Genomic DNA, 25,778 nt, shown 5'->3' on the forward strand with positions numbered 1-25,778 from the left:
CCTGAAAGCCTGCATGCAGGCTGAAAAAGGACGCGCAAATGGCTTGTAGAAAACATCAGAATTTACTGGGAAAAGACCCTCAACACTTAAAATGTTCATAACACATCAGTGCTACCTGCTTTTACTGGGCTTTGGTTCTGCAAAGCATTAAGGATGAAACATACAGTTTTTTAGGAAGCTACCCAGTCCTTCAGCCCTATTTCACTCTCAAAAAATGAGTCCCCAAAATATATTCAGAATTATACCTTCAGGTGCAGTGATTCTTAACTTACATTCCTGCTTCTCTGACTCCTCCTCTGCTTAAAGTATCCAAAACGTTCGTCTTCTCTCATGGTAGCGGCGCTGGTGCAAGCACTTTGGCCTCACGCCTATGGGAGAGGGGGTACGAGGCAGTTAGCTAAAATTTGCAAGGCTGGAGGAATAAACTCCCCAGAGCCCTTATCTCTACAGGAACTGCTCACTGAAACCAATTTGAAATTCCCCTTAATTGATTAAGCATTGTGCCTTTGACAGCGTAATGACGGAGGAACACGATCAGCTGCAGACAGTGTCAGCCCCACCACCTGGTGCAAGGGGGTCTGCGGAGGTGCCCCCGCAACCAACAGCCCCATTCAGAAAAGACAAAAGAGATCCCCCCAAACTGACGAAAATGAACGAGGGAAAGCCCGCTTCTCTGAAAAACGTCCCTGCCAGATAGTACTCACTAGTTTTGCCAACAGAAACAATTTTGTACCAGGCTACCGGGACATTTGAGAAGTTGTTGTCAAAAACTGTTTATATCCCTAAGAGAAAAAATTGATAACTGGCTATAGTACAGTTTTGTATTTTTATGAACTCCTGGGACAAATAATAAATAGGACATTGTGACTCTGAAAGCATCTTTCAGCTTGGAATCTTCTGCTAGTTTGTCGGTTTGTACAGATAAATAAATGCAGATGCCAGAGTAAAGACTGTTATTCCCAGAGAGGCCATGGGGAGTAGGACTGCCAGCATAGTCAAAAGTCATCGAGAGCTGGTGCTTGAAACACTCAGGATACTTAACAAAAAACCCTTATCCTGTAGTGGTGCAAATGCCCTTATTCTTTGTCATTTTTCCTTGTTTTTTTTCTGTTTTTTTTGTTTTTTTAAATGAAATTTATCTTTTTAACACATTTTTGGGGACATGGAGTTTACTCTCGAGAAAACTAAACACATTCAAAAACCAAACACACATTAATCAGAACATCTCTTTCTGACGGACCAACCAAAAGGTTTGAAAGCAAATCTGCGCAGGCCCTCGCCCTGCGGCTGTCCTTCCCCACTCTCGCCTGGGGAGCGCCCTCGGCCTCGCGGGAGCTCCCTGCTCCGGCGGCCCCATCCCACCTGCCAGCAACTTCTCCACCACTGAACACGGCAGAGGACCAACAGGGAACTTGCACCCTCCTGCAGCAGCAACTCGTACCAGGGCCGATACCTCCAGCATCCAAAATTAACCTGGCTACCTATATTCAGCAGATAAATCCCACCAGCAGATTCCCTCCCCAGCGGGTTTCTCTTCGTCCTCCAGCGGCTTCCCAGAGCCGCAACACAGCAAGCCCCGGCCAAGGCAGGCTTGCAGCCGCTCTAGCCCACCTGGCCATGCTCTTTTAGAGGAATACACAGGATTTATTTTAAAGAACACCAAAAAACCCACAATAGTCCTATTGCCCCTCATACATCCAGTCACTTAGACTTCGTATTTTACATCTCTGGGATCTACCACATCAACGGAGCTCATAGAGAACAAACCAGAGAACGTTAAAAACTAAGCACAGACATTCCTGCAAGACACGTATCAAGGTGGCAGAAAAACTACTGTGGTTCTTATTGTTGAGAGCTTGACACTGACACAACTGTGAGCTTGCCTGGAGAAATTCAAACCTGCAATAAATACTATTCTTTTTTTATAACGTGTCAAGTTTTCCTGTTGCGCTATTTTTAAGACATTTGTAGTAATAACAACAACGGAATCATATTATATAAATTGATATATTCTATATAGAGCATACTAGAAATCCTAAACTACCTAACAGTACTATTGGCACACACAAATCATGAAATATTGCTTAGCTATCCCTTTCCCAAAAGTTTTAAAATAATTCAGGTCAAATAATATTCTTTCAGGTTAGTCCTGCTGTAGAACCCCAAAAATAAAATTTAAACATCAGTTGGTGACTTGATTCAAGAGAGAAAAAAAAAAAGAGAAACATGCAGTAAGGAGTAGAACATGGTATTTATCCATTTATTAGAAATGATCCATTGAGGGTTCACTTGTGATGGAGTGGGCATTTGGCTTTACAACAGGCTAGATCCCAAAATCAGACAGTATATGTCTCTTTATAGTATCTGTCTCTTTACTATGGACCGGATGCTGTCAACAACTTATGACAACAGCAGAACTGAAGTAACATCTTCCCTTTGGGACCACCTTACCGAAGAGGTCCGTTATCCTAATAATAATAATAATAACATTGCTAATGGCAGCCTGGGCACCCAGCCACTTTCCTTTGCAAAGACAGCTGAGGACTGGACCACGGGAAGCATTTCAGCTCCCATGTCATCTTACCCCTGGCGACTGCTATAAAACCTGTGTCTACAGCATGATTCTGGAATGGATGTGGAGATCGTCTCTTGAGAAGCAATGGTGCAAGATTTCCTGAAAAACAAACCCTGTCCATCCTCAGAAAGACAGCTCCAAAATATTAGATCACTTTAGGCCTCAGTGTTGATGACCTTCCGACTGTGTGTATACATAGTAATTACAAAACGCAGAAAACTGGAGAGGATTGATGTCAGCTGACAGCATTTTTTCCAAGTCCATTTGCCATTTCTCTGTCTATCACTAAAAGACAGGAATTTGCATCTTTGTGGTCAGAAATCTTGCCTGCTTGGCTCTGTTCTTAACCAGACACATCCCAGTCCCGGAGAGGGGAGTCAGCTGCGAAACCGGTACAGCTGGGCAGAAGTAGGTCAGCACTACTGAAATCAGTGGGCTGTAGCAGTGGCAGATGACAGAAGCGAGCAGTATGGGCATATAGCTGAGGGATTAGTCAGTCTTCAGAAGCAGATTATGCCCCTCTTACCCAGTGCAGAAGGACTACTGCAGCTTCCCTTCAGTGCCCCCTTCCCAGTTTGGCTCACTTCTTTGTACTCTCAGTGGTACCTCACTCAACTAAACCATAAGCACCCTCAAATATTATCTGCAGACCAATAACTGTTTAGGCTGGCAATAACTTATGGTTGTCACCATCTGCCCACTGTTGGCTTGCAAGAAGTGAACTGGTCTGTTTGCAGTGTGGAGCAGGCCAGGTATCACCATGAAAAATCTGCATGAAAAATCTCAGCGGCACAACTGCTACTAAGTGATGCCCTGGATGTCTGCGGAGAGGCCCCAGGTGTGACTGTAGCGGGAGCAAAGAGTGTGGCACCAGACAGGGACGTGCACAGGACTGCTCCGGCTGGGCGGGCAGGAGCTGAAGAAATCCCATCTCCAGGGCTTGAGCTCCTGACCTCTACGCCAGAACAAAAGCCATTTAAAAAGTGTCAAAGACAACATTCTTCCTTAAAATGGTACAATGCAAGACTTGAATCTTGCCATGCTTTGAAAGGGGCTGCGAAATCTTCACCTTCGTAAGCCTTGTGCTATCTAATGCAATTTAGCATATTCGTCCCTCCACTGAGCTATCAATGACATCTTACGCAATGATCATATAAAAGAGAATGACAGAATCTGCAATTTTGAACATAAAGCAAAAACTTTTTTTTTTTTTTTTTTTTTGGAACAGCTTAATCGTTTTCCCCCTCCGGTTCCCGAGGCTTTTCTGTTTCTGCTCCCCTCAGCAACTCTGCAGCGGAGGGGGATGCTGAACTGCACGACCTTATAGAATTAGCTACCTGCACAATTGCAAACATAGACTCTGCTCTCTCTGCGGAGCGATCAAAGACACTTTCTTTTTCATCAAAACCGAACATGTTAACTAAACCACCATGACAAACTCTGTACTATTACAGTCAAATTTAAATGGCTGTTCAGTGATGCACAACAACCTCTTGATATCTTCTTTTAAATTCTAGCCTGCTTTGTCTCACTAACACAACCAGTTACAATTATATTTTTCATTCTTTCCACATCCCCACGAACCACCTGCGGTCAGAGCCCATGTTTCTCATCCAATCAGGTTGTACTCTGTACCTGCCGATGTGGAGAAGACCTGAAGTAAATGGATAACATAACCCACCTGCTACCTGACTCTTGTACAGAATAAGCTGTAGGCGAGTTTCTAAGAGCTTAAATATGTTGGCAATTGGGAGCTGCCTTTGGAAGTATATAGAAATAAAATATAAGTAAGAATCATTTTGTGGTCTGATTTTAGTCATTACCGGCACAGATTTTCTGACTCTTAGACTCTTCAAAATTTCTCAGCACTTCTCAATCAGGATCAAATTTACCAGCATTACAGAAACTAGCCCGTAATTTAGACCAGTGGCGCTCTTCTACCAACAGAAGCCCAACACTGTATTAGCCAGCTTGATCTGAAGTACAGAAAAGCAGAAAAATGGCAAATGCATCTCCAGCATAGCATCTCTCTACACTGTGGCTATCTGACAATATTAGGTGATACTAGTTAGTATTACTCAGCTTTCTAGAGATCTTCTACATCTACCTACACAGCCATGGTTTCAAGAACCTCTTCTCCTGCTGCAGGTAGCATAAGTCAACAGATCACTCACTCTGTACCTCATCCTCCATGCAGATGGTAACAGAGGTACTAACTTCCCTAGGACAGGAATTCATGAGGCTCGTTTCAGAGCAGAAGAGTCACCACCGCACGAAGCCGTGACACTCAAGAGATGCACCTCCACCGCAAGTCATGTTTCTTGGAGAGGAAACCTCATAACATAGAGTAGATGTAGCTCCTGTCTCATTATTTTTTGTTCACTTCTCCATGTACACTCGCATCAAACACTGAGAGCTTAATTTTCGCATTGTAACTGCACAAGGAATGGAAATTCCTGTGCAATCCCGTTTCCCTTTCCTGCAGTCCTGTGGCACTATTTTCAGGAGAGGTTTTGTTCTCCTCCATAGCACAGGGGAGCAAAAACAATGACAAAAGGACAAATAGATGTGCTCTGCTCACTCATTGCCCGCTGCGCCTCAGGGCAGTGCAATGTTCAGTCCCTTCAGCACTAATCCGGCTTTCCAACATTTCATTATTTAATTGCAGTTAGCATTTTTATCTAAAGGATAAGAAGCAAAGAAAGAAATCCTTCAGACCCCTTCTTCTACCCCCAAAAACCTCCAAATAAAAAAATAAAGCTTCAACACACTCTCTTTTGGAATACAGTTCTATTCGGTAGCCAGTCAACCCGAAGTATTTTGCCAAGGCTGTGACATATGTCAACTGCAAACATTAGTACTGTGGCATATAACTAATTTATAGCTTTAACAGAGCATTTTCAGCTCTGATCATGCTCCTCTCAGATTATTTAAATATATTTTAAAAAACAAAGAGCCCTGTAACACATATTCCCTAATGCACGTTTGCAAGCAAACCATCTATGGTTGTCTCAAATCCAGCATGACTCACATTACAGAGCAAAAAGAGTAAGATGATTAAATAGACTGGCTCACCCAGCTTGTTTTTACACATCAATAAATAACCTCAACACAGCAGAAACAGGAGATGTAGCTTTCTGTTCGGAGTTAATTCAAACACCGGCTCTTCTTCAGACCTTCCACACTATGTAAACTAGAGCTGGGTGAATAATTCATTATGAATTATTCATTCAATTAATTTAATTTCTTCTGATCACTAATTAACTATCTTGACTTTTTTGAATGTTTTCATTATCTGAAAATTATTTACTCAACAGTTTCTATGAATAACTCCTTGCCTCTAGATTGTTCACAAGCAGATTACTGCAAGAAATCAAAATTGTAAATTCAAGCTGTGCTGAATAGTTTTAATTAGACACACAGATCACATGGCATTTTTCTGGTTTCTTACTGGATGCATTAAGGAAAAAAAATAGATATCTCCTGCAAACATACCCATTCCAAGAATGAGATTTATTTGCCACAAAAATTCTCTAATAAATTAATTTTATAGCATAGACTGAATTTATCTTAATCATTGAAAAAATAGCAAACTAAGCATGTTAGATTAGAAAAACAAAGCACAACTTTTGTGTCTCTATTTCTTTAACCGCTTCAGCTTCCCCCAGGAGTCTTGGTCCTCTGCTCGCCTCCAGCTTCCAGTGCAACCCCCTGCCCTGATGCTACACAAGGGAAGAACGGCCCAATGCCACCATCAGGAATACATTCAAGAAAGTCTCTGAGGGCATGGAGGCTCCTTTAGCATCCATCCACGGTGAAAGTTGTTGCCTGACCTAGCTTACCAGGCAACAGGGAATCTCTTACAGAGGCTCTGTGGCTCTTTTTCTACTTTCCAGCTACAAAGTCATTGTCAGAGAGAGGGGAAACAGAGATATTTGTGATGATAAGTAAAAAGACCAGGTAAGAGCAAGTGTTGTCTTTTGATTCAGACTTTACACCTCAGCATTCGGAAACCTTGCCTGGGTTCGCTGGTCCCTTGCAGTGGCGCCCAGGCAGGTTGTCCCTCTGCCTGCCTGTGCCGCGGGTCCCCAGCTGCGCCCAAGGGGTACGAGCCAGCCCTACCGCACTCCCGCGCTGGGGGGTCACAAGCACCAGCGGGAATGATGCAACAGCGCAGCAAACAAGCAAACAGAAAAAGATCAACCGCGTACCAATGAGCCTGGCTGGGGAATCATTTACACACACAGCCGTACATATACATGCAAACTATCTAAAAAGCTCCCTAGCTTTAGCTTTGCAAAGTAAGTTTTCCTTCCATTATCCCAGAATAATAATAATAAAAAAAATCCAGTGGAGAACCTGGACATCTCTGTCTTCTTCTTACAGCTGTTGCTGCTTGTAAATGGGAAACGTTCACATCTACTCCCTTTAGGGTAAGAGGAAAGGGAGAAGTTAAGATGACAAATAGCAGTCCATCAGTGTGTAAAGTATTTCAGAGGGAAACATGGAGCTGCTGACAACTATCTACTGTTTCTCAGAGGAGATGGCAGTGGCCCATCCCATATGGGATGGCGGAGCGAGAGGCAGCTATGACTGCTCTAACCGTTACTTGCAATGACCTGAGGGAACAGAGGTGCTGCCATCATTTAAAGGTAGTTGGCAATTCGCTCACCAATTTACAGCCAGGAATTATATCTGCTTCCCACCCAGCTGAGGTGGAGGAACTGCACTGTGGTCGTCTCATCAGACAGGAACCATCTGAACTGAGCTCCTGAAATATGTGCAATGCGAGTCATCTGCTAAAAGTAAAGCCATAGATTTTTAATTGAGGCAATGGTTAACCAAGTATATATTTTTATGAGAAACATGCCAGGTTTTAATGTGTTTATCCACAAGATGAAATCTTTAACTCACCTCCGTGCAGATGATAAATTATTTTGATTTAGGTCCCAAAGCATCAGTTTGACCTTGTCCTTCAACACATTAAAGAATACATACTCCATAACTGAAGGCGATATGTAATAGCAGGCTATACGTAAGCTTTGCCAAGCAGAACTGTCAAGATATGTTGCAAATGAAATTCTCTTTAAAACACTCTAAGATAGTACATTACAGATGTATGAAATAAGGTTTCTGTTAAAAAAAATTTCAGCCTCTTATCTTTGACGTAATGTAATGTATTCTCAGCCAATTAATTTTAATTAAAATTAGTATCCTACAGTATTTTCATTCATACAACAATCTTTCCATAAGACAGCACAGACTCATATTGATTAGGCTCCCTGGGGATTGTCTTAAATATTTACATCTGAATTTTAATTCTGCTCACACAAACAATCTTACTCATTTCTTGACTACTGGAATTCCTCTTATTAAGTCTCCAGCATACGTGTTGCAGCAAGCAGATGAAACTCTTGGTGACAAGATGCATAATGAAGAGACTCCATTCCTTACAGAGAAGGCTAATTAATCATTAGGTGAGTGCTAGTAAATTTTCTGAATCACCAAGTTTCTGATAGACACACTGTTAAGCCAGCAAAATGCCCACAGATGTTACTTGCCCATCAGAGGGGAACCTATTCTCTTGAGGACTCCCAGCATCTTGTCACACTTTATTTATTTATTTTTGGATGAAACGAAAAATTAGCAAGCCCATGTAATGATTAATGTATGTGTGCAAGTAAATAATAATAACATGAAATCTACTAATAATTAAAACCAGTGCTGGATTTTAAGATGCTGAAGTAGGAATGTGAATCGCTTTGCAGAGGCTCTGAGATGGTAGGGCTAACAGATCGACCACGCTGTCGTCCCAACAGCTTAAGCACAACTTAATGCAGAGAAAAAAAAACTTGAATTTCCCCAGCAGGCTGCTCAGGTTTGCTTTGCTTTCTCCCTTCACCTTTGAGCACTTTACCAGGCGGTCTCACAGCCGGTTTGGCCATCGTGGCTGTTCTCTCCAGCAGGCCACGTCCTCCTCCTCCACAAGCCTAAAGGCAGAATCGGGCCTGGACCAAAGGGCCTTCATAATACCTCCGACGCTTGGGTCCAGCCTTTGCAGGATACAGGACAGGGACGACATACTACTTGGTTACAGCTTAGACCCACGGTTTTGTTTAAATCCTCATTCTCCTTCACAGATCTTATAAGGCCGACCTCAGAAAAACAATACTGAGGACTTTTCAGTCCTTTCTGCAGCGGCGGGGACTCCCCTCGGGCGCACGGGCCAGGCAGGCCCTCAGCCAGGAGCCCGGCCTGAGCCGCCTTCCTTACTAAACACTCCTCTCCTGCCAACAACCTTCAACTTTGTTTGGGTTTTTATTTATTTATTCATTTGGTCTCCCATTATAAAATATACTGGAATATTTAAAAACTATTTTTTCTTGTATTCCCCACTGCCTCGGATATTAATTACATTATAGTTCATTAGCTGAGCTCATTTAAGAGCACAGTGCAGGCAGGAAATAGGCAATGGGCTAGGTACAGTTGTTTCATTAATTTAATTAGCTGTTTCGTGCTTTTATGAAGAAGGTGAGCTCCGAGGGTCGCGCAGCGGGTTTCACGCGGGGCTCCCTGTGGGCTGCTGGCAGCCCGGGCGCGCGAGACGCCCCACGAGAGCTGACAGCCTGCGGCCGGAGGGACGGAGGCAGCCGCAGCCGGGATGCCACAAAAACGTGGAAGAACGCCAAATGTCGCCTGCGCGGCCGCACAGGGGGTGTCACTAGCACTATCGAGGACCTCCAGACAAAGAAGAGGCACGAAACACGCTGGTCAGGTCAACCGGAGCGAGTCGGCACGGTGCTGGAGCGGCCTGGGGAAGCAACAGGCAGCACCGAGGAGGTCGCGGCCGGGCCGGCAGCGCCGCGGCCGCTCTTCCGGAGCCGGCTACTGCCAGCGCCAGTGGCATTCGCACAAGCAGCAGAGCCTCCACCTCTGCGCGCCGCCGCCTGACATTTCCCTTCCTTTAAAACTGGCAGCGTGAGCGGCGGAGCCGAAATTTAACCTCCGGGGAATATGCCGCATGACACCTGTGTTGGCTACACGCTCAGGCTCAGCCTCTGAAAGCTCATTTACCCGTCGCCACCTCGGCAGGCGACGAGCCTAGCAACCGCGGCGCTCCTGTCACTCGGTGGCTTCCCCTGTCAGAGCCCTCCTCTCCGGGGAGCTCGCTCTTTAATAATGACCGTCTTAGACCCCGAGGATGACACTAATGAGCACCGGGAAATGCCAAAAAATTTAACAGTCTTCACTGATTTTTAAAGAAACAACACCTGTTTAAAGTGGCTGCTGCATCGATAGGTTTTTGGAACAAGTTAAGCTAGGCTGTTTCATTAGATCCACGCTGAATTCTCACATCCAAAACACGGGCATTTAAACAGACACCTGAAATCCTGAAAGCCAAACTGGAGATTTCTTATGCAAGCGCTCCTTCTGTAAGCTCAGCATTTGTTTAAGAGAGGAGTATGTGCAAAAATTCACTTAAAAAACCCTGCAACTCAAGGATTATTCACTGAAAGACGTTCTGACTGACGTGTGCTAGAACTTCTCACATTTGCTAAACGTCTGCGTAGTCTGCCCATGTTATGTCATTAGCATTGCTAAGAACTGAACTGGACACTTTAGTCCAAAAATAATGAATCTTTGACTTACTCAGTCTCCTTTTATTGATCATTCAGTCAAATGTCTCCCTTCTGACATTAACACCAACACTCAAGTTATAAATATAATTGATATTGTGCTTTATAGGTTGATCCATATAAGCTTTCTCTCTTTCCCAAATATGAGGGTAAAGCTACTGATATAATCTGCCCAGGAATCAACAGCATTACTATGCAGATGCTAGTTTTTGTATTTGAAAAGAAATGCGTCTTTCCACACAACCTGCCTATAGGTATTAAAATGAGTTAAAAGTGCAATGCCTTGGAACGGGACAGCTTCCCCTCACTCTCTTCCTGATGCAAAACTAAGAATAACTTCAAGTGACTTCAGATTCAAGCGCCCATACCTGTAAACCTCAGAACTGAAATAGCTTCAAAGAATAGGTGTAAGTACAGTGCCACAAGGGCTGTAAAGTCCAGTGGTATCACCTCCGTCTCCCAAAGTCCCCACAAATCCTGCTGTAAGGAGAGAAAGATATGAACAAGTGTCTTTTCCGCCAAACATAATCAAGAAAATAAGTGCATAAAGCACACATACATCGGACAAAGAGACCGACTTCATGATGACTCTCCTGGGCACTCCCTTTGCTCCCTGTACTTGTCTCTCCATCTTCTACAATTTCTTTCTCTGACAACTCAACGTCCCACTTACAGTATGGGTGTAAGGGCGAGACAACAATACAAGGCTGCAAGGTGATTACAGGGCTCTGAGATGGAGACTGCACATACCCGAAGAAACCAGGTAACCCTACCACTTCATAGGTTATTCTTAACTTCCTCCGTATTGTACTCAAGCACAGCAGCAACAAATCGTGTGTTCTGCAGTCATCCCAAGGCCAGGAGAAAATGAGCTTGAGACAGAGATTGTCCTGATTCTTTACTTGCGCACCTCCATTTGTGGGAACAGTCAGCTATACCCTCCCTTCATATTAAAATGAAATTAATTAAACAGGTTATAATTTAGAACAGAAGAGGAGAAATAACATGTAACATAAAGCCACACTTAATGAGGAAAAGTTACTCAAGAATAAATGGATAAACGTGTATAAGAACAGGAGCAATTTAACAGATTTAAAACTCTTCCATATATCCATAGTCACTTCAACAAAAGGATGTGCTTGTTCTGTTGGGAATCCAGCTCTCCTGAAGGTCAGGTCAGAGTCCAAATTACTCTATCTATTTATAGGTACTGACTAGCAAAGTACTGAAAGAATCTCTATCTGGGAATAGCTGGAGAAACGTTCCTAGCATCTTGCCACCAACCTGAGACGCAATGCTCATATTACTTAAACATTCAAGTAACTACACAGGAAAAAGGAACTATTGATATGTGTTACAGAACTGTTGTCTAACTGCTTTCTGGATCTGAATCCTGCCTTCTCCCCTCTGTAACATCGGGGCTGTATCAGCACATTTAGCACAACAGCAGCCTGATTCCTGTCTCTCCACCACAGACACCACATAGAGCATAAAAATATATGTATCCAAATCAGTTTGCTTACCTGCATACACACACACATGCACTCATGGGGTCGTGAAGGCTCTATGCACTTTGTCCACTATTGCAGTGAACAAGTGAATGAGGTTGGGTATGGGAAACCAGGGCAGAGAAGTAATTCAGATGAAATGAAAGCAATGGCTAGAGAAAACAGCCTTTGGTCCAAATTATTAGCTTCAGAAGACACTCTATCTCACCCACTGGAATAGCTGCTAGAAAAGGAGTGGTGTTAACAATTTCAAGAGCTTAGTGTGCAATCACTGGCAGATATTAAACGTGGGACATGCTAAAGGGCCCAGGGTTTCAAGGCAGTCGTTTTCTCATCCTGTCTTTGGTTACTCAGGGTTGTTTTTCTACTTAATTATTCTCTCTTTCTATCATTTAATTCAACAAAGATAAACACCAAGCAGAGTCTGAACTGTACATGATTAAAATGGATCTCTTCAAATTCTACAGACCCAAATTCCTCTTGGTACCACTTGATTTTTAAGGGATGCCCAACAATGATTTACTGGGAGATGAATAATGGATTTATATCACATACTACTAGCAGCAAAAATAATCTATAAATGTTTAATAAATATGCTGTAATGCTTTTGGTGAGCATGTTATAAATAAGTAACAATAGATTTGCTATGAAATGTTTATATGCATTTTGGTTATTGTTATGCTTTAACTGTTCAAGGAGCCATTCCTAACAAAGTGAATGGAGTTATCAAGGTTATAGATATGTTCTGCAAGCCATTTATAATGCAGTGTGCAACACAAATGCGTTTGTATAAGTTTTTGACAAAGTGCAAGTGTCTAACAAATCATTCATACTAAACTACACGCAGATATAAATGATACGTAGTCATTTGATGAGCCCTTTATAGTGAGATGTGAAACTCTGTTGTAAATGTATTGTAAAACATTTGTATGTCGTTGTGTACTAACCACAGGGCACTTACAAATACAGAGGTAGCTCTTGACAAACCTCTCACAGGACGTACCACTAAGACTGTGCACTAGCCATCATACCCCAGATAATCTGGAGGCTCAAGAGCATAGACAACTTCCAGAGAGCCACCAGGTCAAAAAGCAGCTTGCAATCTCTTCCCATAGAGCACGAGCTCAATGCGGGCCCTCCCCAGGCACGGCTGCGGAGACGTTCGGCTCCGCTCGCAGCGAAGCCCTGACCCACCAGCACGACTTCGCAGTGCTGCAGGAGCAGCACCACCCTTACCGTTTTGGCTAGTGCCATCTCATTTAGAGTGACAGCAGCTTAAGAGGAAGCCCTCTATCACTGTCACAGAAATACCAAGACAGTAGTCAATAATATAGCAAGTATTTTAAGGAAAAACTTCTCAATGTTAAACTATACACAGCCATGCTGGTATCAAGAGCAGACGCTGTACCTGGTTCTGACCTGGGCACAATTAAATTGCATCCCCTTGATCTTTACAAACTCAGCATCCTACTGACACCACTTTATTTAAAAAGACATCCATGAATGATTCAAATGGCTATTAGTACTGCGTTTGTATCACAGACTACTATCATACACTTAGGCTTCGGATTTCACAGCATCCGTATTCGTGATGGGGAGCGTGCATGGTCGCTACTGCCTTTCCGAGCGCTCTAAGCGTTGCTGCTTTATACGCAAACCATCCTCAGCACTTCCACAGCTCATATAAAACACACTGATCACTTACCTCCTATAAAGCATCACCGATCTCTAGCAACTGGGCATCCACTACCTCTACTGACCATCGATGACTCAAATGCCCTGCGCAGCAATATTGTTTTCATGATAGAGAAGCACAGTGGTTTCCTTCACATGGCGAAAAAACAGTAGAAATAGTCAGAGAGGTTTAAAACTTGTTTTAAATAATACTGTTAATGGTGGAAGGGTTCAGATTCCCCTTAGGCAGCCACTCACCCAGGGCAGTATGGGATTTGGCTTGAAAAACTGCAACGGTATCAGAACAACAAGTTGGGTGAAACATTACGTTCATTTCCACATTTCAGTTAATCAGCCAAAACACAGAACTACTGTAGTCTCATGAAACGGGCACGTAGACACAATAGAATTGAAAAATAAATGAAGAATTTCTTTCAGTCCCTCCCAAAGATTATAAATCGGATGCCATGAAAGGGAAGAGGACATCAACATGAGATAAATTAGACAAATCACTTGTTCAAAATATGGGATTACAATTGCATTAAACTTCTAAGAAAATGCATGCAATTTTTAATTCAAAAATTTACATTGACATTAGGAGCAATCATATAGCAACTATAACAGAGATTTAATTGCTCTAATATTTTGTATGTAGTTCTACAGTGCTGATTCATTCCCAAGTCAATATGAGGTTTGCTCATATTGCATTGTATAGCAGGAGTATGTCAGGCATATATGAGAGCTGTTAGATCTTGCTTCATTTTTACCTTTCAAACTGCAAAATAAATAAGACCTGAAATATGAAAATAACCTTCATTTTATCTTTAGCCACTTGCAAAGGTAAATTCTTATCTGAACATCATCCATATCCTCAGCTTTATAGCAACTCTAAAATGTTAGAGGGAAATACTTTCTAATAATGATACATTAATGAACAATAAATTACAGACGAAATACTACTGCAGTCCTTAGAAGAGCCACATTAATACTAAATGAGTTCATCATTATTAATATAGTATAAATATAAAAAGAATTATCAATAATTACACTATGATTTTATATTGTTAAACACCAGAGATTATATTTTATTTTAAATGAACTTAATAGATGTTGAAAAAGTCACCCACCCTACTGTGCAGGACTTCACGGCAAGAGCAGCAATCTGTACGAAGAAGAGGTACTTCAAACGCACGAGCCCTGCCGTGAACGCCCTCACGCGGCAATTAGCTCACCGACTCCCAGCAGAACGTTGTTTGCATAAGGATTATAAAATTAGATCTAACACAGCCATAGATTCCAGAAAAAGGAAGTAATAATCTGCACTTCTATAGCACTTTTTCTTTTGCAATCATAAAGCATTTTATAAGCAGAATACTTGAATGAGAACCATCGATATGAAGCACTTCCCAGTGCTCCTTTGCCTCACATCAACACTAGTGTGAGCAGCAGCTTTTTGCTTGGAATCCAATATCCCGTGTTTTCGGATTTTACACTTGGACAGTGGAGGAGAAGGATGTGGCCTTTTCCCAACCAAACCTATTCTGATAAGACAGTCTTAGACTTCTTTTTCTTTTCTTCTCTCTCAGCTCTTAAGCTTCCCCTATGAGAAATCTCAGTTTCAGCTCCTAAAAAACTGCTGTTGATGACACTGCTTTTTCTGCTGCTTCACCACAAAAATTAAGTGAAGAAAAAAAAAAGTGGAATAAAAAAGATAGTGTTCTGCTACTTTTCTAGCAGCTGAGGAATAGTGGTGTAAAGGAATCAATCCCACTTCTGTGTTAAAGTAGGAAAAAGGTGGTTCATCACATGTAATGACTGTATTTCATGCAGCAGAATTTTACTGGGGATTTTGAGGGGTTTGGGATGTTTAGACTTTAAATAAATAAATATATAAACTTCCCGTGATGGAACTGGGTGAAGGAACCTACAAAAATTCTCTTATTAGTCTTCTGTCCTCTCATTATTTAAGGAAGAGCCTTTTGAACAAAAATGAATTTGCACAGCCATCGTTTAAAAACACTTTGGAAACAGTGCTTCATAACTTTATCATATGTTTATGTTGTCAGAGATTAGAAAAAGGAAAAGAAAAGAAAATTTGTGCACAGCAAATGACAAACTGCAAACTCATGAGCATCTATGCAAATCCAGTCAATAAGGCTCCAAATAGCTTGCTCACTGCCAAAGACACATAGAAAATTGAAGCTCTCCTTACCACACTACTGAATTTCCCACGTCCTTGTCCCTCTCCAGCCTCTCCAGCTCGGCAGTCCCCTCCAGCTCACCAGCACAGTTGCTTCTCCCACCCACTGGGGACCAGTTCACCCCGCCAAATCCTGAAAAGAAACCTCTTCACCTTTTGTATCGCTACGGGGCCGGGGACGTTTCCAGCTGGGTTATCCCTCAGTTCAGAGAGGGGCAACACGCAAGGCAGAGCCAGCACCAGGGAGGCAGCATCAGTGCGCAGCCAGCAGGATGGGAGCACCACATCCCTTTCCAACAGCACCGACCGGGAGCACCGATCCGAGTCCAGCTGCTCACGTGAAACATCACCTTGAACTTTAACTCCTAGTTCTTAGAGACAGTCAGCGATGATGAGATTTGCTTTGTCCTTTAAGGGTACGGAGCCTCCACATTCACTATTACAAACCCTGCTGACGTAATAAAAAATGAACTGCAGGCATTGCATTGGATTGCTTCAGACTTAATTCTTAAATAAATGAATATAAATACACATACACATAGTCTATGCATTGGTATAGATCACAACCTATATACATATAGCTAATCTTCTCGAGAAAAAGGAAAAAAATCAGGCAGTCAGAATTCACAAATCGGACTGCCCCATTGGGAGTCCCCTGTGGAAGGAACTGCTCTGTACAAGGAAGGCCACTGTGCTGCAAACGGGCAGGGGTGGCTGCTTGCAGCTTTCTTCTCACACCTCCTTGGGATATATACCTAAAGCTACAAGAAGGGTGTGAGCGGGGAATTGGTTATAGGCTACAAGTAGACCACACTGAAGAGAAATAACATACGGCCAGGTCCAGCTTTTTCCTCCCCGTGCCAGTAGCGCTACCCTGCGATGCACATGCAATGCTCAAACAGGTCTCAGGTGGACAACCCTTTCAGGGAGACCTACCCCTGCCTCCTACACGTCCTTCACAGAAAGGGTAATATCAGATGGAAACGTGTTGTCACATTGCGACCAGCAAGAGCAAAGACTGTTGCAGTGTTGCGGGGCGGGGGGGGGGGGGGGGGGGGGGGGGGGGGGGGAAGAGAGACGTTTAGGCAGAAGGACATGGAGATACCTCAACCTTAATGAAGGTTTGTATTTTCATGCAACTATCTTAATCTCATGCTTACGCTCCACAATATTAACTATCGAGAAGGCCTGTAATTAGAGGAAATGAGAACTTCACTGTAAACTAGGATATCCCCACAGATAAAGATTTTCCTTCCTTAAATTCTTGAAAGTGCAGTGACAAGAGTTCATTTAATACATAGAAGGCACTGAAACTGCTGTTCTCTTGTGTTACTGATATTGCGTTCATTGAGAAATGGCTTTTCCTTTGCTCCTGTTGTTGGAAATTATGCAGCGAGCCTCCTGTCTGCGCAGTTGCATTCACTGCAATTGAAGAGGTACTCCAACTTTCTGAGGCTGTATATTCAATTAGTGTAATGTCACAACACTTTGAAAATGTAAGTTTCCTAGGAAAAGAGATATTACTGTGAAAGAAGGAACTTAAAATACCTGTAGAACACATTTTCTTGGGAAACTATTTGATTCAAATTGTTAGAAGACAAAAACCCATAAAGGTCTCTTTTATGCCTTCCTTCTTAATCTTCAGCCAAAGTTTCAGGACCATAAACTGGCATCAATGGAAGCTGCATCTCAGGAATGAAAGGAATATATGCCCTTTAATGGAAGAAGTTTTTACACTTAAAAGGAAGGAGAGAGCGAGAGAGAGCGTGCAGTTCTATGCTCTGCAGTCATTCAGCATAAAATTACTTACTTATTATTCATAACTATCTTTAAATGCTTTATTGAAGCATAATGCAAAAAAGTACCTGTCCATACTTAAAAACCAAAATTTCATCTATGCAACCTACATCTGGGTTTGAGCTTCAACATCTATTAAATGACTCCATTGTCTCCCCTTTTTTGACATTGCTAGGTCAGTGCATCAGCTTTCCTTGGGTGCAACATGGACAATGACATAAAAAAAAGTCACAGCAATTCTCAATTGTACTGCTTAAAAAGGAAAGCCAGAGACAGGGTGCTAACCCATAGTGAAAGGAAGTCTGAGGTGCAGCAGGACTCGCTTTGGGTAGTCGGTGTCCTGGGACTCACCCTGGGACCTCCGGACTACATTTTTTCTAAGACTTGCTGGTAGCATTGGCTTTTCCTGAACCTAAAAGCTTCATCCAAAGCTCGATAAATGTTCTGTTTTCACACTGAAAACACTCCAGTTATCCCTCTCCACTGCACTCAGGATATACAGATTCTTCTGTCTCAGATATTTTCTGGGGGAGGGAAACGGAGACTGCAACTTCTCCTCACAGCCTCTCTCAGACTTTGTGCTTCTCCAAATGCTGCCGTATTAGCAAGCACTCAGGACTACCTGGGCTCTTCCCAGGGGAGCAGCCAGCTCGTGTCTCTGCACAAAAGAGGAGTTTTGGAGGAGTGGGCAACTCTTCTCCTCAATTTGGCTGAGGAACAAGACGACAGAGGAAAGAACAGCTAGTGCCTGGATCCAGCCCAGCTTGCATCCAGATCAACTCCATCAAAATTTTAAGCATGCAACTGCTAAGTACTTATTAACAATTTGCAAATATTAAGTATTTTTTCTAAAGTACAGAGATATGCCTTAGTGAAGAAAAACCCGCAGTTTCAGCTAGCAAACTATTTCATCTGCTAACGTCTGTGAGTTTCTCGGTATGAGGAGCTCTTCTCCACTTTACTTTTAACGTCAGGTTCCTGCAGATTTGCTCAGATAGAAAGCGCAAGCGCAGCACCCTCCCTCCGCGCGACGCTCAGAGCCCCCGCGCCCCCGCAGCCCCCCTGCCCCAGCTCAGCAGATCCCCCCGCCGCCAGGCTCTTCCCAAGCGCCCTGGCAGGGGCAGCCCTCGCCCACCACCCGTCTCGCGCCGTCTCAGCCCTGCCGCGACGCAGCCCGAGCCCCATCGCCTCCCTCGGAGGTTCGACGCGCGAGGCCGGGGCCAGCGCATCGACACCGCCGCTGTCACGGCAGCCGGTGGGCAAGAGGGAAGCCACCGCGCCTGAAAACCCCGTAAGCACCCCGGAGTAAAAAGCATCCCCAAAACATCCCCTATCGTTTAGTGTCAACCCAGCTGAAGAGCACTCATCGGTAAACGACTGGACTTCTTGCGTTAGCATATTTTCCCTGTTGGCTGGAAGTTTATTCTTTTGGCACTTACTGCGGTGGAGCGCAATCATTTAACTGTGATTTACGGTACAGCGGGATGCAGCTGGCTTCGCGCGAGGCGCACACACAGTAGTACTTTAATAGGTCTTTTCCATTAACAGGTATGTTTTTCAGTTGGCTTCACCGCGATTGGAAGAGTTGATAAATGCAACATATAAAACACTGTGGGTAAATGTCTTCGGGCTAAGAGTAAGCTTACTGCTTGCCTCTCAGAAGGTAAGATAACTATATGCCTCTAGTAAATAACCTTCCAGGTGATAGCTGTGACTAAAAATTTGACAGGGAGGAGGAAAGAGTGTTTACAGTAGCAAACTTAAAAGGAGTATCTACATTCAAAAGCAGATCTAGGGAAAAAACCTCCCTTTTCTTGTATTGCTGTTCTCACTCATATGCTACCTTTCTGAATATCAGCACTGATGCTAAATGACATTAATAATTGCTAAGTTGTATTAAATTGTATATCAATCAAATTAATAATGCCTACAATACTTGAGGCATTTAGGTTCTTAAAAATCACTAGCATCTGCTCCTATTAAAAATGACAGATGATTAGCAAATCCAAACTTTTGGTGAAAAACGTTAGCTAACAAGGTGAAATTAAAATTTACATCTTGTTCCAACATAATGAAGATAATTAAAAAGAGTGATAAAACCCTTTGATTAACCCTCATCCCATTTTGCACAGCACTTTATTATGCAAATTAAACATTGAACATTGTAAACTTAGCACCAGCAAAGATTCCAATATAAATATATTCTAATTTAAAAATTAAGAAAATATAAAAACATTTCATCGGATCTCTGACTATGCCCTTTGTCACTGCCAAATTAAAGCAGAACTGAGGGCACATGTCACAGTGAGATAACTTATGCCTCGAATTGCTGCGGGATTAGAGTTTGCTCCTGTTTCCTTCTTGTATCAGGCATCATATTATTCCCACAATGATTTTGGTGAATCATTTAATTAGCCTCCCAATATAATCAAGCAGTGCTCTGCCATGAGAAATGCTCAGACCCTGCAAACGTATGTGAACTGCTGCATGCTTGGTTGCTGGGTTTTGTTTCAGGGCTTTTCGTTCAGTGGTAAAGGCATCATAAAAACATGCATTTTAAGCTCTGCCAGGTACAACGATGTCAAACAGCACTACACAGCTCCGAGCATTTAAAACCTTTGTTCAGACCCCCCGAGCTCCCCAGGAGCTCTTCCTTCGGCCTCTCCGGCTGCTCCACAAAGGCCCCCGCTGCAGAAGAAAGCCCATCAGCAGCACCGAGCTTTAGGGCTTCTCCTTCTGTCCATCGCTGTTTCAGAGGGACAATTCACTGGTTCCTGTTTGCAGCTTTTCAAGGGAGTACGTCTGCATCTCCGGCATAGGATTAGGAAAGCTAACAAGTATTCAAAAAAGAAACTTCTTTAAATTCACAATATCCACCTTGCAGAGAAAACTGTCGCCGTGCGGGGACATAGCCGAGGTGGTTCGCGGGCTGTCGTCTATCTCTCAAATCCCAGCTGCTGCTCTGAAATACCGTATACAATGCTCTCCACCAAATCTACACTAAGTCATTGACCAAACTACTTGTCTGGTCCCCCCACCCCCCTTGCCCAAATTAGAGCAGCTAACTTAATGAAAAATGATTTTTTTTTTCTTTTTGTCGCTTAGGAGGGTTTGAACATAAAGCTCTTATCACCAAGCCACAGCTGTAGGAGGAATCCTTTAATCACAGTCTTCCTCCTTGAAGAAGGATATAGATTTATGACTGGACTTTGGTTACTGAGCGAGAAAGAAATATTGCCAGCAGCCACCATACTACTTGCCATAGGCTGTAAACAGCTTTAATCTGCTTTAGCTGTCGTTTTGAAGTCGAGAGATATTAGAGTACAATGTAATTATGTAGTTGTGGGCAGAAGCACAGTTTATTTTCTTTAAAATAAAGTGGCAGAGGTAAATTCTTCGGCTGGGCCCAAGCAAACAAATCCCCCCTCGGCTCACGGCTGCAGCTCCCTGCTACTGCTCGTGCCCCAGCCCAGTGCGAGGGGAAAGGGAACGCTTTCCTGGCTAACGCAGAAGGCGAATGGAAAAAGCCCCACCACGAGCAAAGTGAGCCCCACCCAGCCCAGCAGTGACACGCTCAGCCCTGCGCTCCTCGGGGCACGAGTGACGGAGCCTAGCGCAAGGCTTCGTTTCTCTTCTGATCCCCCCGAACTATTTGCTCAAATGCAATCTACGCCCACCATTACATGCAGAGTTTTAGAACAAGGTGATGAGTTATCACCTGGCTTCGCTTCTATTTCTAGCTTCACATAGACACACGCAGAAAGAACATCTAGCCTTTTCCCTATCTCCAGCAAGGAGGAGACATATCTTCTGCAATTTCCACGAGGAAAGACCCACAAGCACACCTCTAGACCACGCGAGCTCCAGGTACAGCATTGATGTGAACAGTTTTCTGTATTCTAGATGAATGCTGTAAGCATTACATTATAGAGTTACTCTTCATTTGACCTCACTAATATTTTAGTTTTGCATACAAAGTGAAATTTCTTCAACAGAAAATAAGAGAAAGACCGATTCTGTACCATGATACCTTGATTGCTGCCCAATTTGGTACCCATTTCACCAACCTTTTGTGACCTTTAGTTCAGTCCTGTACTTGAGAAATCTTTACAGTCAGTTTCTACAAATACGCACACTAGAATATACTCCAAAGATGCACATATTGGCCCCACTTCAGCAAAGTATATCCATAAGTGCTTAAATCTAACTTAATTTACCATTCCACCGAAGCACATCGTTAGTCTTACCAGAATCAATACATTTATAAAACTGTAATAGGCATACAGATATATTTCCTCACCTTACTTATTTATTTTCTAAGTGAATATAATGAAATTACATGGACCACTCTCAGTAAAAAGGTGTTTGCCTTTTGGTCTGAGATTTAGAGGAAGAAAATACTAAATCAAACCTTCCTCCTTATAAGGCATAATACTGCTGCCTTTGTATTTGAGTTAAGGCAACAAAGTGCAGATAAACTGCAGTCTTTCTGGCTTTATATTGTTCTACACTGCATACTGCATTTTAAAATTCATAGACTGAGGGATCTATTTGGCATCAGATATATGCTATTACCTTTTCAAAGAGCTACTGTAACTATTATGCAGGACCTTGCAGCCTCTCTGGATTTTCATACCAATAATCTCCTGCTGATTGTCTGAGTTTGTCCATGTCTCAGATTCTATCAGAAAGTCATTAAAAAGTCTGAACCTGTTGTGTGCTGAGGGCCTCAGTTCAACTGAATTTAGGAGGTGCACAGGCAAGGTGTCATGAATCAAGACCACCGTGACCTTGAGGAAATACATTTGTTCGTTCATTAATTAACAAAAAGAAGAAAAAATGCAAAACATAGCTTATAGGATGAATTAAAAGGACTGTGATGTGCTACAGCACTGGGAGCAGTAATCATCAGTTCTGTCTGAAAAGGGAATAAACAGTCCTAGAGGGCTTTTTGCAGCATTATTTTGACTCTGTATTCTAGCCAGGCATCAGTCTCCATGGAATCCAAGCAGTTATCCGAGCAAATTATTCCTGATAAGAGCAAGACTTCTCCTAGCAAGTACTTAGGATCTTGGTGCTGTGGGCCTATCCGTAAGATCTACAGGCCTGAACTACTAATTTTAAAAGTTATGGGACATATATCCATGCTAAATAAAATAAAGACAAAATACAATTCATGATCCCCTACTACTGCCACCCTGTAGCTCCCTCCATTCTTTCTTCAAGTGAAGACACAAAAAGGACAGGCAATTTTAGTGTTACTTCTGAGCTTTAAAAAGTTTGCAGAGCAAAGAAAACTGAGCAAAATTCTAGTACAGGCTCAAAATGAAACCACAAAGCTTCAAAGGTTGAGTTGGTCTTTCGACTAAATCCAAACGTTTTCAATTAATAGTTTTTATGCTCAGTTGTTGCGATAATTAAATGAGACTAGAGAGCTTTATTTGTAAAAAAAGGTTCAGGACAATCAGTGAGGGCAAATTTCTTTATGCTCTTCTCCATCAGCATTCACCAGTCATTCCAGACATAAAAATGAACAGTTAACCACAATCCTATACAAAATAGCACCATGCTCATAAAAAAAAAAAAAAAACCAACAAAACCACCACACACACAAAGCATGGAGGCAATCCTATAATCTCTATGGAAACAGACTGGGACGTTCATTCAGGATTGGCATCTTCTAGATATCAAGATGGAGGTAACCATCAAGAATATCTTTGTAGGATTAATGTGGCATGTGGGGTCACACTGACACTTTTCTGGAGTGAGTTCTACTATTAATAAAACTGCTTAGAAAGTGATTCTTTTAATGACAGGCAGATATATATTGTATGACCTGAGTTCTTTGTAAATGCCATTTTATTGTCAAACTGCTGAGAGAGAAATTTGATATGATTAATGTTCTTTCTTCCTCCTTTTCCCCCACACCGATCAAACAGAAAGAGGCTAATCCAGTTGCCTACAGTGATGAGATTAACAATGAAAGGAATGAAAGAGAAGGGTGATTTCTGCAAAATTCAGTCCTCGTGCCTTTAAAAAAAATTCATTTTACTCATTTTGCACAATAAACAGTTAAGGGATATCAATCAGGGGATTGGAAGTGACCTCAAGAGATCAGTTAAATCTGTTTCCTTGCTTTCAGGCAGAAAAATCATACTTATGGATTCCCAACTGATGCGTGCCTATCAGAGGTTCTTACAGACCGGCAGTGGCAGGGGCTCTGCAGCCTCCCCAGCCACTCTGCTCCAACATCCCATGATCAAGAACTGGCTTTTCCTAACATCTCACCTAAATTTTCTTTTCCACAATCACAATTCCTTCTTATCCCATCCACTATCAACCTGGAGAACATGTGGGCAGTTTCACCCTTAGTTTAAGCTTACCCAAGATGATATTTCTGTCAAAAGAGGTGATCCCAGCCTGACTCTGGCTGCACATCCCTGTTGCTTCTCTGGTGATGGTTCCATTTATTGGGCATCTGCAGGCTGAGCTGCTGATCCAACTGAAAACAAAAACAGAAAAAAAAAATAGGTAGTTTTGAGTCAGACTAATGACTGGAGCAATGGTAGGTGGAAACTCCTCTTGCTGGTGCTGCTTCCAAGAGAACCATCTCTGGAACACCAGACCAAGATCCTTTGTCACTGAATTTCCACCTAGCCAGGTTTTCTACCCTGTGTTTAGGCATTTGATTATTCCCATGTAAGGCTAGTATTTTGCTGTTCTCTCTGTTGAACACCATCCTGTAACAACGGGACCATATATCTAATCATCAGACTTGCTCTCCTGAAATCCAGCATACAGATTTCTCCCAGCTTGGTAACACCTGCAGGCTTAATAAGCCTATTCTCTATCTATTCTTAACAAGCCTATCACATCCTCCTGATCATGATTTAAAAAAAAAAAATAATAAATAGCTTCAGTATTAGACATGGATAAAATGGTGGGTTGGCTAATGCTTCTGTAATTGAGGACAGCTAATATACATGTTAATAAAAATGAACAGAATAGGTTTGATGCATCACTCCATTAGAAATTAGCCCTCACTCCCACCTCATCAACTGAAGTATCAGAATGACTGAAAACAACTTCAGCAAACACCATGGTCATATGCAATAATGAGCCTGGGTTCTCTACAGAATTAAAAGTTATTATTTCCTTTTTCAAGCTACCCATGATGGATTTTCAGAGATGCATAAAGTACAGCGACTGGTCCATTTAACTTAGTGTAGGCTCAACAATTAGAAGCCAAGGAGAAAGGAGGCTGCCTTTCAGGAGGAATAAAAACAAGCACTTGACTGAAGTGTCTTGCTGTTGCTTATGGTTGAAAGAAATCCAGACAGATTTCAGCCAGCTGAATGAATATTACTGTTTGCATTTAGTACTAATCTTTAAACTGTAACAACCCCTGGAATTTGTTGACACAAGACATCATTGAGACCAAGAGCTTCAGTAGACCTAGGAAAGTCTTCTGCACATTAACAGCAGCAAGGCCTTCTAGAGTTTCTGTAGGGAAGATGTAAATACCAGAGCAATGTCTGGATGAGGTTCCTGAAGCCATAAGCTTGTTTCTAACAAAAAAGGGCTGTTAGGAGTTATTACTGTGTCTACATGAGGTTCTCTTGTGAAGCCGGTCACTGAGCAAACAAAACTTTTTCCTCCACCCTGTTGAAAACTAAAGGGTACTCTGATGAGATTTGTTTGAGTTTTTGCATCATAAGAAGGATCCTGACACAGAATCACAGTGAGAGATGTGATCCAAACTAGCCCTTAACCGTGCAGGGCACCGCAGAACAGCGAGATCAGGCACGCAGCTTTCCCACTTCCCATCCAACGCCCTTCACTACGGGGATCGGTAGCTACACCATCCCTCCCTTCCTCCCACAACCAATATCTGATCTTTTCCACCTACTTCATAAACCAGAATTATTGTTTCTCATATAAGCCTTGAGAAATGGGACAGTAAATTAGATAGACTGCTGGCTAATCTGTTAAGATGATTCCTGTATTCCTAGTGGAGGCCAGTTCGTGGAAAATCACACTCATGAAGTTAAATTCATTCCCTGTGGAGGGAACCAATATAGGGCTTTTGTGCCACTTCTAAGCCCTACAGCTGTTGGGCTGCATAGATATATAGTTAACCCATTCATAGCAGTGGACAGGATTTTCTTCAGTCACTAAATAGAATGTACAGCAGGGTAAAAAAAAAAAAAAAAGGAAAGAAAAAAAAAAGAAAAATACTCTGCTTGTTTCACCTACAAAGGTGGTCTGCTAGGATTTTAACCATATTTCCTACTAACAGGAGTTTTAAATATGAATCTTAGATGTATATATTGCTCCTTACAGGAGTATGGTACTACTTTTCACTTCTTCTTCATTTTCCTTCCTCT

The 25,778-nt window shown here is 42.5% G+C and overlaps 1 long non-coding RNA gene across 1 annotated transcript in view; it reads right to left on the bottom strand.

Moving 5' to 3' along the window:
- Nucleotides 1-282: 282 nt before the first annotated feature.
- LOC135329889 (uncharacterized) overlaps nucleotides 283-25,778 on the bottom strand; it is a 193,978-nt gene continuing 168,482 nt past the window's right edge. Inside the window, exons 3-4 of the long non-coding RNA XR_010391522.1 lie at nucleotides 23,775-23,893; nucleotides 283-368 (exon numbers count right to left, since the gene is read on the bottom strand). This is a non-coding gene — a long non-coding RNA (uncharacterized LOC135329889). The remainder of the gene's footprint in view (nucleotides 369-23,774; nucleotides 23,894-25,778) is intronic.

Source organism: Dromaius novaehollandiae, chromosome 14 (assembly GCF_036370855.1).
Source record: "Dromaius novaehollandiae isolate bDroNov1 chromosome 14, bDroNov1.hap1, whole genome shotgun sequence".
NCBI classification, from domain to species: Eukaryota; Metazoa; Chordata; class Aves; order Casuariiformes; family Dromaiidae; genus Dromaius; species Dromaius novaehollandiae.